We start from the raw sequence: 13,494 nt of genomic DNA, 5'->3' as shown, positions 1-13,494 counted from the left end.
GCTGAATCAGACACTGCAGAGCAGAGTTGTGGTTTCATGCCAGCAACATGGTGATGCATGAGCATCTGAAACGCAAGCACCCTGCAGCCGTGATGACCAGCGTTATTCAGGACAGGTAAGTTTTTACACCGCTTCATTCTTTAACCAACGTACTGTAGCTACTGTTTGTTAATGTTAGAGTACCTGTCGGAAAACTTCCTAAGAGATCGCTATTTTTCAGGTTTGATAGCTAAGCTAACGCATTAAGTGCAATAGTTAATTAGTGATTTATTAGGAGTAACGTTATATAACTTAACATTATAGCCTAACGTTATTTTTTGCTCTCGTTGATGAGAGCATTCATTCTAAATAATAAGCGTTCTCCACTTAATGATAGCTAGTTAGCTCAGCAGATAATTCAGTTAAGATATTTTTTTTTTTTTTTTTTTATTTAGCGCGTCCAATTTCATCCCATCTATCATCCTCTCATTAGTGCGGATTCCTGCTCCTGATTGGGGCTGACGAGGCCGTTCCACGCCTCCTCCGAAACGTGCACAGCCAATCGACCGTCTTATCACCCACACTTGACGAGTGTAGCGTGGCAGAGTACTGTGCACGGAGGATCACACACTCCACCACACCCCCTCCCGTCTCCATACAGGCGCCACCAACCAGCCAGCAGAGGGCGCAACCGCTCCGTTCCTGAGAGAGCATCCCCTACGGTCTCAAGTCCCGCCCCCCACCCGGACAACAGGCCAATCGTTGTCCATAGCCGCCCAGCCTCGACCGTAAAGGCAGAGCTGGATTCGAAACGACGCTCCTTCGAAATCCAGCCCTGGTTGCAGCGCGTGTCTTTTTACCGCTGCGCCACCTGAGCGGCATTTCAGTTAAGATATTTAACCTGTTATGGTTTAGTTGGCATAGCCAGTAAACTATTTGTAATAAACTATGATACATAGCCTTCAGTTTGTGACAATTAATACAGCTTTCTCTTTTGCTCTTTCTATTAATAGCACTAAGCAATAGAGTGTGAATGACTTTGACCAGAGAAGAGATTCATGCACCCCTCAAATGGCTGAGGTCCTCACAGACAGCATTCACATGTTTCTCAACGACATGTTATAAATGTTTTTGACTTCCAGAGTGATAACTTCTGAAACATAACAGTTTCTAATGCTGTTCAAAGCTTTCTTATTTAATCGATTTTTTTATTGTGATTGTGTATGAATGTTTCAAATATATTTGATTAAACTATCAAGCTTAAGTTTCAAATTCATGTTTCATGGGTCATTATTTTAATTTGATATTGGAGATGGAGGGTATGACATAAATAGTCGTTGACTAGTCGACTAATCGAAAAAATAATCGTCAAATTAGTCGACTACTAAAATAATCGTTAGTTGCAGCCCTACACCAATCCTCTTACTCACCCATACTTCTGTGGATTTGCGAGTGAGCTCGGCTTTGCGTATGTGAAGCCACGTCCCGATCTGCACTGCACTCTTTACACAGCATTTATAACCCCACCCCTTAGTCCGGTCTTTCTCACCCAGCAGACAGGAGGCCAATCCTGTCTGCTAGAGGGTGCCCAGATGACCCGTAGCAGAGCAGAGATTCGAACCCAGGAGTGCCACCTGGGCGCCCTCTAATCAGTGTTACACAAGCAAAAAAAACATATATATTTGAGATTCCTTTTTAAAATAATTCTTACAATATTAACCCTTCTTATATTACAAGATCAAGCCAAAACTTAACGCCAAACCCTCAAGACATGGAATCTTGTGAATGTTCTTGTAAATAACTTACAATTATTATTGTTAAAAAAACAACATGAAAAATGAAGAAATAAAGCCATGGATCAGAAGACAAAGTCAGCAAGGTCTGTCTATTCAAGTTAAATAGATGCAAGTCAGAATTAAAATGTATATTGTCCATAGAGAGCTTCATGCTTAAAAAATTTCACGTAATGTGGTATAAAACTGCAGTGATGCTAGCTGCTCAACGGCACTCGGGTGGTGCAGCGGTCTCACGTGCTTGCATACCACTGCGGAGTGGCTCATGCTTGCGAATTCAAAACTGGCCCCGTGTTTAAGGGACGGGAGGTCAGAGGGGGTCACTTCTTGCTGTGACATGAAGTCTCCGGGACTGGTCCTGGCACCTGCACAAGTTGGGAATGGGGGAGTCACATTGAGCTTAGCGTGGTTCTCTGTACACAATACAGCTCTGTGTGGGAACACTGGCAGGTGATAAGAGTGAGGGGTGGTGTGATGATCTGGCTCTCTTTGATCAGATTGGGGGTTGTGCAAGTGGCAGTGGATTCACAATCGGGAATTGGAAATGACTAAATTAGGAGATAAAGGGGGAAAATTGAACAGTGCTGCTATAAATTTGAGAGATGCTGAGTAAGCTCTGCTCCCATTGGTTATCTGTCTTTTATTAATGGCTTAGTATTGCCAAACAATTAGCGTTTCCCTCACACTGTAGCATGGGGAGTCGTAAAATTTGAAGCATTTAATATGCATGATTTTAAATCAGAGTGACTAGGACTAATCTTTAAGTAAACTGGAGGGGTTATGATTAAATAATTATCACACAGCCTACAAACTCTGATTATCTGAGACAGATCTCAGCCAGAAATTGGGACAGACCTTACATAGTCCTGATTATACAACAGTGTGAGCCAAAGATTTTTCCCATTAATGAATGCAGTATTGACACTAAATCTATAGCACATGCAAAGTCAATAATGTGGCTAGTTTATTAATAACACCATGAGAAGAGAGGCATTAAAAGTAATAGCATTCAAATGAGAATGTGTGGAATCAAAGCATGTTACACAGGACATCAGACTTCTTTGATCAACAATATGAGCATGTTAAGTGGACGTGGACTAGAAACCCAAAGCTCAGGTTGAAGCCATGCAGTATGTGTTGAGCTACATGAGCAGGAAGGAAAAGGCCCATGCACACGACTCGGGTTACACAAAAAGGTCCTGTAACGATCAGTTGCACTTCCAGCGCCTTGAGCTCTGAGTCACAGAGTAAAGAGCACTTGTGGTGGAGAGATAGTGAGGGAGGGAAGGAGTGTGTTGGATTGAAACTGTGTGTGCAGGTCAGTATTGAATCCAGATGGATTTTGGTAAATCCAGCTAAACACAATCTGAGCTGCTCAGCCATTCAAAGTGACATGAGCATGACTTCAGCAGATGAACAACAGTATGATGGCGAGTCAGACACCAAATGGAAAGCTCTAAGGACTCACAAACATTCAGTTAATGTTCTGTCAGTGTAGTAATCTGTAGAGTGATTTTAGAGGGACTAGATGTACTCCTTATAGTGAAAAAAAATCAGATAATTTTAATCAAATAAACAAAGCTATGAAGGTCACTGCAACATTCAAAGTGGTTGTCTTCTAAAACACATACAACTGTACTAAATATAGATGAATGTAATGCCTTTCTTTTAACTAATCACTGATCTTTATTAGTTGTTGATCGTTGATCATAAACATATACCGTACATACAAAACAGACTTCACACTGCGACAAAACAGCTTTGATTTTAATGTATTATAGTTTGCCGCTCATGATTTCAATATTACAAATACATAAAGTTTTCCTGTTCTGGTAGGGACAGCAGCATGTACTGTAAACAGAACTGACGCATGTGCACCGAGTGTAAATGAACAACAATTAATTAATAAATTAAATTATATTATATATATATACTGTATATATATATATATATATATATATATATATATATATATATATATATACACACACCGATCAGGCATAACATTATAACCACTGAGAGGTGAAGTGAATAACACTGATTATCTCTTCATCACGGCACCTGTTAGTGGGTGGGATATATTAGGCAACAAGTGAACATTTTATCCTCAAAGTTGATGTGTTAGAAGCAGGAAAATGTGCAAGCGTAAGGATTTGAGCGAATTTGACAAGGGCCAAATTGTGATGGCTAGACAACTGGGTCAGATCATCTCTAAAACTGCAGCTCTTGTGGGGTGTTTTCGGTCTGCAGTGGTCAGTATCTATCAAAAGTGGTCCAAGGTAGGAACTGTGGTAAACCGGCGACAGGGTCATGGGCGGTCAAGGCTCAGTGATGCATGTGGGGAGTGAAGGCTGGCCCGTGTGGTCTGATCCAACAGACGAGCTACTTGTAGCTCAAATTGCTGAAGACGTTAATGCTGGTTCTGATAGAAAGGTGTCAGAATACAAAGAGCATCGCAGTTTCTTGCGTATGGGGCAGCAAAGGGGGGACCAACAGAATAGTAGGAAGGTAGTCATAATGTTATGCCTCATCAGTGTATATATTTACGGTATCGATAGATAGATAGATGGATGGATGGATGGATGGATGGATGGATGGATGGATGGATGGATGGATGGATGGATGGATGGATGGATGGATGGATGGATGGATAGATAGATAGATAGATAGATAGATAGACTTTCAGTCTCCTCAAGAAATATACAATTAAAAAAATAAACCAAATAATAAACAATGGCAAGTCTTTCAGGACCTGATGCATCACTCAACTCACTCAACTCACTCAACTCACTCAACTCACTCTCTCACACACACACTCTCACACACACACACACACACACACACACTACACACAATACACACAATCACCAATGTGTTCCAATTTCCAGTTGGCTTCTTGACTGTCCACTAAGTAGACTACTTGTGAATAAGGACTTCTAGCAAATCCTATTAAATGATCAGATAAACCAGAAAAAAGGTAAAGGAAATAAAAAGGAAAAATTAGTTCCTAAAGGAGTATGGCTGCATAAACACATCTTAAAAACTATATCATTAAGTGACATTTGTCAGTGATTGGAAAATGTTTTTTTAATAATGGCCTGCTAAGCAGTCAGATGAACATAAATTATGGTGATATTATAATTTATAAAACACTAGACACCTGTTATAAATGTATTACTGGTGCATACCTGCTAACCTAAACTGAAAAAAATCATCACATGACGTTTGGGTGGTGTTTGCCTTACATACAATATACGTATAATTGGTTGCCATAGGGCGCTAAAGGCCTAATAATCAATACACTCAGACAGTTTATTGAATCTACATGTGAATTGAAGTGCACAGTGTGCGGTGATGGCCGTCCAACACTTACAGGATTAACTACTGGTCTTAGACCATCCTGTGTTTGTATTTAATAGACTTCTGTCACCTCTCAACATATGCTGCTTTTTCTCTGCTATGGAAATGAGGCGATGAGATTTAATAGACTGGATGCACCTTGTGGAGTATGACCCTTGGCCCCTGAACCCCTGAGTGTAATACATGTCAGCCAGGGAAGAGAAGAACACTAATCCAGGGTCAGATCCAAACAAAAATCTGTCAGACTGGCTGAGGCCCAAACACCTGCCTCACAATCTGCCACCATTTTCACTCCACCATCAATTTCCTTCTCTCTTTGCATCTTGGCTCACGTCCTCCACAGAGAAATTAGAGAAGCTATATGAACGGCATGCTTGGATGATCTTTAAACATCACATACAGTAAAACTAATAGCTTACCGCAGTGCAATGGTGAGTCAGCTGGGACGCCGTAGCAGGAGAGCTGATGGGAAAAGATGTCAAGTAGGGAGCTTAGTACTGTCAGGCTGTCACGCTTCAGTTAATCCTAGGCAAGGAGAATGCATGCAAAATAGAACTGCAGCAAAACGGACAGGTCAAGGCGCTCAAGCGGGACAGAAGTCTACCGTGCTAACTCATCAGCTTACTTGTACTGTAATGCATTTATTCATTCATTTGATCAACTAAATAATACGATGCGGTTTTAGCAGTTATGACTAATTCTCTTTTGGATTTTCTAGACAGCAAGAGGCTTTGTAGCTGAAGACAGTCCTACTTTGTGAGATTGCAGGCAATTACCAAGTGGAGTAATTATACAGGCACACAGGGAAGCACAGGAAGAGCAAACACACACGTAAAGGCTGCGTGAGTGATTTCATCAGCCTTTCATTGCCTCAGAAGACTCACAGGCAAAGGTTAAAACCTTTAATCCCCCCCAACTCATTCCTACTGCACTTTGTTCACCACCTCTATGTTTACCCTCATCCTCTACAGTAGATCTCTGGACTGTGATCAGGCACATGATTGGTGTGCACTGTAAATATCAAAAAGGAGTCTGGTAATTTCCCCACGTTCACTGTCACTGGATAGCTTTATAGCTTCATTAGTAAATCATCGTAAATACGGCGGCCGCTCAGGTGGCACAGCGGTAAAAACACACGCTGGAACCAGAGCTGGGATCTTGAATGCATCGTATCGAATCTTAACTCTGCCTTGCCGGCTGAGGATGAGCGGCCACATGAACAATGATTAGCCTGTTGTTCAGATATGGGCAGGACTAAGCCGGATGGGGTCTCTCTCTCATGACTGGTGCAATTACGACCTCTGTTGGCTGATTGATGGCGCCTGCACAGAGATGAGCAGAGTGCTCTCAGGGTGTGTCTCTCCGTACACAACGCTAAGCTGCACTGCACTCGTCAAAGTGTAGGTGATAAGATGCATACGGCATGCTGCCCACGTGTCGGAGGGGGCGTGGGTTAGCTACGTTCTCCTCAATCAGAGCAGAGATCGGCATGGGCGGAGAGGAAGCATGACGCAATGGGCAATTGGACGCGCTAAAAAAAGGGAGAAAAAGGGGAGAAAATGCATAAAAAAGAAAAAAAAAAGAAAATCATTTACATTGGTAGAGATACCACAGGCTCCTGTATGTTTAAAAGAAGTACATGCTACTAATCACTCTTCCTTGCCTCCTTAGGGATAAGCAATTTTGGTTTTGCTCTCTTTGAAGGTTTTGATGTGTGGGAATAAGCCTAATATAGCTTACAAGTAATGAAAATTCATCTGAAAGACAAGCAAGTGTTTCCCAAACCCCGGGTCACAAGTCAAAAAAAAGGGTCGCAGAGAAAAATAATAATAATTAAACAAACGAATTTTAACAGGCATGTAAGCATGAAATAAACGTCTCCCTTTACATTACACCTTGTAAACCACAGTGGACCAGATTGCCACCAATGGCACTAAAGTATATTTCATTTTGTGTTTTGTTTTCTTAATGCATTTTCTCCAATTTTCTCCCAATTTAGAATAGTCAGTTTGTCTTCCGCTGCTGAGGGATCACTGATTGTAGTCGAGGTGGGTATATTGCTGCTCACGCCTCCTCCGACCCGCGTGCAGCCCTTAGCGGAACCCTTTTTCACCCATGCACTCTGCACAGGCGTCTCTCTATCTGCCAATCAGGGTCCTTACACAGAGTTTGAAGACCCCACCCACATAGTCTGGCCATCCCGCCCTAGCAGAACCGTGTCTGCTGCAGGCACTGCCAATTATGCCCGCTAGATGGCGCCCAGCCGACCGGTGGCAACACCGAGTTTCAAACCGAGGAGTTCAGAATCTCGGCTCTGGTGTGCTAGCGATATATCCCGCTGCGCCAACTGGGCTCCTTTGTGTTTCATTTTGATGCACTGTTTGTGTGGCCTGGGTCGCGGTAAAAAAAAAAACATGGACAAAATGTGAAAAACCCTGTCCTAAAGTCTTTTTGTACTGGAGCGCTGCATGAGACATGACAAAAATGATTCACTTTCAGTCTGAATGCACTCTTACCAATGTGCATACATAGAACAGCTACGATTTTTTTTTTAAAGAAGCCAACAGCTTTGAGCAGCCAAAGCCACACAACTAAACACGAACGACAGACAAGCATAAGAACTTCTTGTGCTGACTGGTTAAATATTGCAAGTTACATTGCGACACTCCTCAGTTAGCATGAGTGTTGTGCAAAGTGACGAGGATAATTGGGAAATGTAATATGATATATTATTAGAGATGTAACGATACACTCTACCCAAGATACGATACGATTCACGATACTGAGTTCACGATACGATTTTTTCCCGATTTTTAAAAACAAAATGAACAAAGTTTCCTTTCATTATTTCTCTTTAAAAAATAAAATACAATAATGTGCGCTTAGCTTTTATTTATCTAAATAAAAAACAATGCTGCACATTTCCCCTCACATTTCACATTTTGTGTAAAAAACAAATGAAATTTTAAAACAAATCCCACATTATATAACAAATAAATAAATAATACACACAAAGAAACTAACCTCAAATAAATAAACTATGGTTTTGCCTGTGCTTGGTAAAGTGCTGTAAAGTAAAGTGCTGGCATTACAGTATGGCTAAAGTGCAGGCGCGATGGAATGCAGTATTTAGGCTCCAGTGTGTTAACCAGCAATCGAAATCTCTCATTTTCAACTACTGAAAATGGCCTCATATCTTTTGCCACGAAAATACCAGTGCACCTCATGTAAACGCGCTTGTCAGAGTGGTTTGCCCTTTTATGAATGATTTTCGCTTGCGCGGGGTGACCGGAGCTTCTCACTGTGGTGCCGGTTTATATGTTTATCATGTTCGTTGCGCTATGTGTAGTTCAGTATCCTGTTGTTTTGTCCATTATCTTTATTCATTTTCGGTCTTGAGGAAACCACACTTCTCATTTGAAAAAGAAGGGGGCATCCTCAAGTTCCACATCTTCACCTGCGGTCGCCTTTTTTCTAGTACTGTGTAGTTCTAGGGTTGCCAAGTCAGGCGTAAATAACCACCGCAACCTTTGAATTTTCACCCATTTTGGATAAAGCTTGATTTGGCAACCAGGCGAGGTGGCTGGCGCAAGTGCCCTTCGCTGTTTAAAGTGAATATGGATTCATTTTACTTGAATTATCGATTTTTAACTGTGTATTGGTGCATCGTTACATCCCTATATATTATTGCTGAGAAAAATGTGCGTATGGCACATTATACAACAGTTAGTTCCGACCTTACAATCTGATTGGTTGAGAAGCGTTCTAAACGTGCTGATATTCGTGATAACAGCACGGTCTTTTCACACCACAATGGTATTACTCCGCTGACGCGTTGCCATTAACGACAAGCTTCATGCACACAAACGCGCACGCAGGCGACACAGCCTTTTTTTTCCAGGTCGCGTTTTTAATCCGTTATCTGATATACAATCTAGCGCACTGTGTAGGGAACATAACTAATTCACTATCTAGTGCACTATGTAGGGAACATATATCCATGATCTGATACACAATCTAGTGCACTATGTAGGGAACATTAATGTGTTTGTAACGCGCACAGTTAGTTAAGCCCCTAGTAGTTCTGTTTTCATCCATAGCCTTTGGTGTGTGCGAGAGGTTTTTTTATTTCTTTTTTTCCCTTCGGAGGTTCTTGCTTTCTTCTTCTTGTTGTTCTTACCTCCCTGAAATGAGTTTTTGCAACTTGGGATGCTTGCTTTGTAGTGTTAAACTTAACATTCGTTTGGAACTACTTTTTGGCGGAAGGTATTGTCAATATTAAAGCATATTTAATATGAAATTCAGGGCTTCTTTGATTTATTTTCTTAATTTATTTTGTAAAAACTGTTGTGTGAAAGCAATAGAACACTCGAGGTCGTGTGTTATCGCGAATAACATCACGGCTGTGATTCGGTCGATAACACACGACCTCGAGTGTTCTATTGCTTAAATAATACAGCCTGTCTAACGCTTGTGGCTTTAGCAACTCTTTGATTAGAAATGATCACTGTGATGTCCTTCTACATCCCTGAAGCTGCTGCTTGTGTAAAATAGGCTGCAGCTGCAGCAGGACTCTATTTCCCATGATCCTTGATCATAAAGGCATGTCGGATGCTTAGTCAGCAGAGCTTCCGCAAGGTCAAGAATCCGAGGCCAGCGGCGCTGTGCACCAATCCACTCACAGGAAAGGGGGGGTGGGGGGTGAAGCAAAAATGTCCTTCAAAACAGTACACATCAGCTGCTACTCAATTACTGATCATGATAATGAGGATATTGAATTAAAGGATATTACTGAAACACAGTTTTGTGTCTTCTAAAACAAAAGCTACATAAATAAATACATTGAATGCTATTAGTTTACAGAAGTAAGCTCTTAAAATCTACATTTGGAGATGTAAGAATATAAGAGGAAATTAGTTCATTACATGTCACTGCTTCAATCAAAGGGCTAATCTTCTCAAAGAGCTACGAAGCCACAACAAGCAATTCCAGAATTATATAAAATGCAAAACCGATCTCACTGCCAGACAGCTCGTTAGTCGCCATGTTGTATTTTTCTTACAATCTAGTGGTTTTCATTTAAATTGGAAAACAACAGTTAAGGATTTTTTTGAGCACAGTCAGTGAAAAGTGGTTTTATTACATATGAATGCAGCCTAAGGACTGTTTAAGTCCATCTGATTGGTCACTGTTAAGATTATTATTACACATTATTACACACCCAGCTGTGACCCAATGATTCATTACTGATCTTCTCCATAATTGCTTTTATTTAGTTCATTTGGGCGGCTCAGTGGGTAGCACTGTCGCCTCACAGAAAGAAGGTCCTGGGTTCGATTCCCAGGTGGAGCGGTCTGGGTCCTTTCTGTGTGGAGTTTGCATGTTCTCCCCGTGTCTGCGCGGGTTTCCTTTAGGAGCTGCGGTTTTCTCCCACAGTCCAAAGACATGCAAGTGAGGTGAATTGGAGATATGACTGTGTTTGACATAAATGCCTGTGTGTAAAACATGACGTTAAAACTCTAATAAATAAATATTTAGTTCTGCTAACAGCTTAAATATTTAACAATGGTCATCAAGGGAGTTCCATACATCCCATGAATAATGAAAAAAGGGCAGTGTGTGTGTGTGTCTATTAGTGGGGGTTGGTGTTTGATACATATCATATTGGGGACTCATGTCAGAAGCCCCTAACTCTATTGACATAAACAGTGCCCTAGAGGTTTCTAGCACCTGCCAAACACACACATGGCGTTTATGATTTCCTCCTGCACATAACCCATTTATGAATTCAGATACGTGCACATATTTTCTCATAATGATGTGTTTACATGAGCTACAGTAATCTGATTGCCATCAGAGGTAGTCATGTAAACAGTACAGTCCAATATCTTAAATCAAATACAGAGGTTGACAAGGTTGCTCTCTGATTCTGAAAATAATTTGGAGGAAAAATACAAGTAGACAACAAAGCTTTGGAAAAAGAAATGAAGTCTGATAACAGCTAACTAGCTTTTGCGAGTACAATAACTTTCATCACTGTGTGGGTTTATTCCGGGTGCTCCTGTTTCCTCCCACAGTCCAAAGACATGCAAGTGAGGTGAATTGGAGATACTAAATTGTCCATGACTGTGTTCGATATAACCTTGCGTAAACTGATGAACCTTGTGTAATGAGTAACTACCGTTCCTGCCATGAATGTAACCGAAGTGTAAAACATGACGTTAAAATCCTAATAAACAAACAATCACTAAATTAGAATATTTACATACTTACATTCTTTAACCAACAATGACACTAACAATACACCTAAACATCACCAAATAGAGTTCACTGAAACAACTCTACTACTACCATTCTGCTCAGAGAGGAGCTCTGGATAGAATTAAAAGAGGTCATCAAAGAAGATTCAGAGTAAAACCTGGGAGGAATAGAACAAGACTCCATCTAATTGGATGGCCAATAATACAATCTAGATTGCAATAAAAAAAAGCCAAAATTAAAATACTTTAAGGGAACTAAACCATGAATTCTGAGAGCCACAAGGAAGAACACAGGCTACAACAACATCTGTATAAAAATTGAAGATGGAAATAACCATTGAAATCTGTATAGAAATTGAAGATAGAAATAACCATTAAAAAGCAAGAACTGTTTGAAAAGAACAGTGTTTTGAATTTCAACATCGAGTTGGTATTGCCAAGGGATGTCTATGAATAGATCATAAGTGACCAAACAATGATCAAACAACAATGGAACGAACACTCAGAAGATCTCTACAAACAAGATATCAGTTGCCAAGACACTGTTGTTAATCCCAACCACACAGATGAACTGTCAGTGCTTGAAGATGAATTAAGACAGGAGTGAAAAGATGGGAGCTCAGCTCAGCATGAAGACAAAAGCCTTTACAACAGGAAGGACCACTAACTGTAACACTGATGTCTAAGTGGTGGACAGGTTTTGCCTACTTGGATCAATTATTAACTGAAGAAGATTTAAAAATCAGCTAATACTATGCAGACTGACACTTATGAAAGAATATGAAAGAAGAAACTGTAACAGATCTTCAGATTTAATTGTTTTGTCTTTCCAGACAAAGATGAGAATTGTCCAGACAATGGTCGTCTCCGTGTTTCTTAATGGATGTAAAAGCTAAAACTAACCCATGGCTCTTACCTTTACATTTACATCTGTGGCATTTAGCAGACGCTCCAAAGTGACTTTGATTGTGACTGAATACGATTTAATCAACTGACAGTTAAGGTCCTTGCTTAGGGACTCAGCAGTAGCAGCACTGGGGCTTGAAACAGCAACCTTCTGATTACTAGTCCAGTTCTTTAACTACTGACCTACCACTGCCCTACACAGCTATATAGATATTAATATAGCTAATAATTAATAACTGCTTGTGTTTTATGACATTTTTGCTTGTGTTGTGATATCAATCCGGTATTAATAATCCTAAACTGTAAAATGGTGTTGACTACAAAAACAGTTGCATTGTGAAAACTGTATTCTGCATTAACCCTGACAAGTACATAAGTTCTTTCTGTACTATCCATAATGCTAAATCTGCCCTAAGGGTTTTGACACATATTCTATAGAATGCCATTCCATCAGCGAATCGACACAGAAACCAATATGAGCTTCAGAGTTGTACAAGATAGATGAACTAATAACTCCAAGACATCAATACAATAAAGCAGCATTAAATATTAATCAGAAGTGATTACCCGGAAGGAAAGAAGATGCCATGACTCGTCTAGCTTCCACTGAGCATAATGCTTAAGAAAGAAAAGCGACTGTGTGTCACTGTGACACAATATTATCCAGCAGTGGTGTTGGCACTAAGCCAAAGACAAGCTGGATGGACAAGATCAGAGAATTAGCATGAATGTTTTTGAGATTTATAATTAAACTGTATTTTGTATTTCTAATTTAAGTGTCTACACCATGACAGCCACAGAGAAGCACAGCTGGTTAGCCAAGTTTACCACAATATGGAAAAATGCACAGTAAAAAATGTGACCTTACTAGCAAGATTATGTGTAATATTCATCCTTACAAATCGATGTCTCTGCACATGAAACCACTTTGTAACAAAAAACACGAGGGAGCCACAGTCACACTTTCACCCACATTCAGCGTCCTTTCACTACAATGCAAAGTATCAGGTAGACAGCTTACCGTGGTATAGTCCTTCCATTAAAGACAAGAAATCCAACCACTCTTTAGCACTGATATAGTATCCCTCAATCCTAGGCTTCCAAACATGCACACTCACGCTTCTACATACACTGTACTACTGCACACGCCTTCACGCCTTTATGATAGTAAAATCCCGCCATGCAGAAAGCCCCTT

The 13,494-nt window shown here is 40.5% G+C and overlaps 1 protein-coding gene across 1 annotated transcript in view; it reads right to left on the bottom strand.

Annotated features, from left to right (window-relative positions):
• The window catches only part of ptk2aa (protein tyrosine kinase 2aa), a 160,485-nt gene that overhangs the window by 108,226 nt on the left and 38,765 nt on the right, over positions 1 to 13,494 (bottom strand). The gene's annotated exons all lie outside the window — the stretch shown is intronic.

This window comes from Trichomycterus rosablanca, chromosome 2 (genome assembly GCF_030014385.1).
Source record: "Trichomycterus rosablanca isolate fTriRos1 chromosome 2, fTriRos1.hap1, whole genome shotgun sequence".
Lineage (NCBI taxonomy): Eukaryota > Metazoa > Chordata > Actinopteri > Siluriformes > Trichomycteridae > Trichomycterus > Trichomycterus rosablanca.
This window is presented reverse-complemented; position numbering and strand designations above follow the sequence as displayed.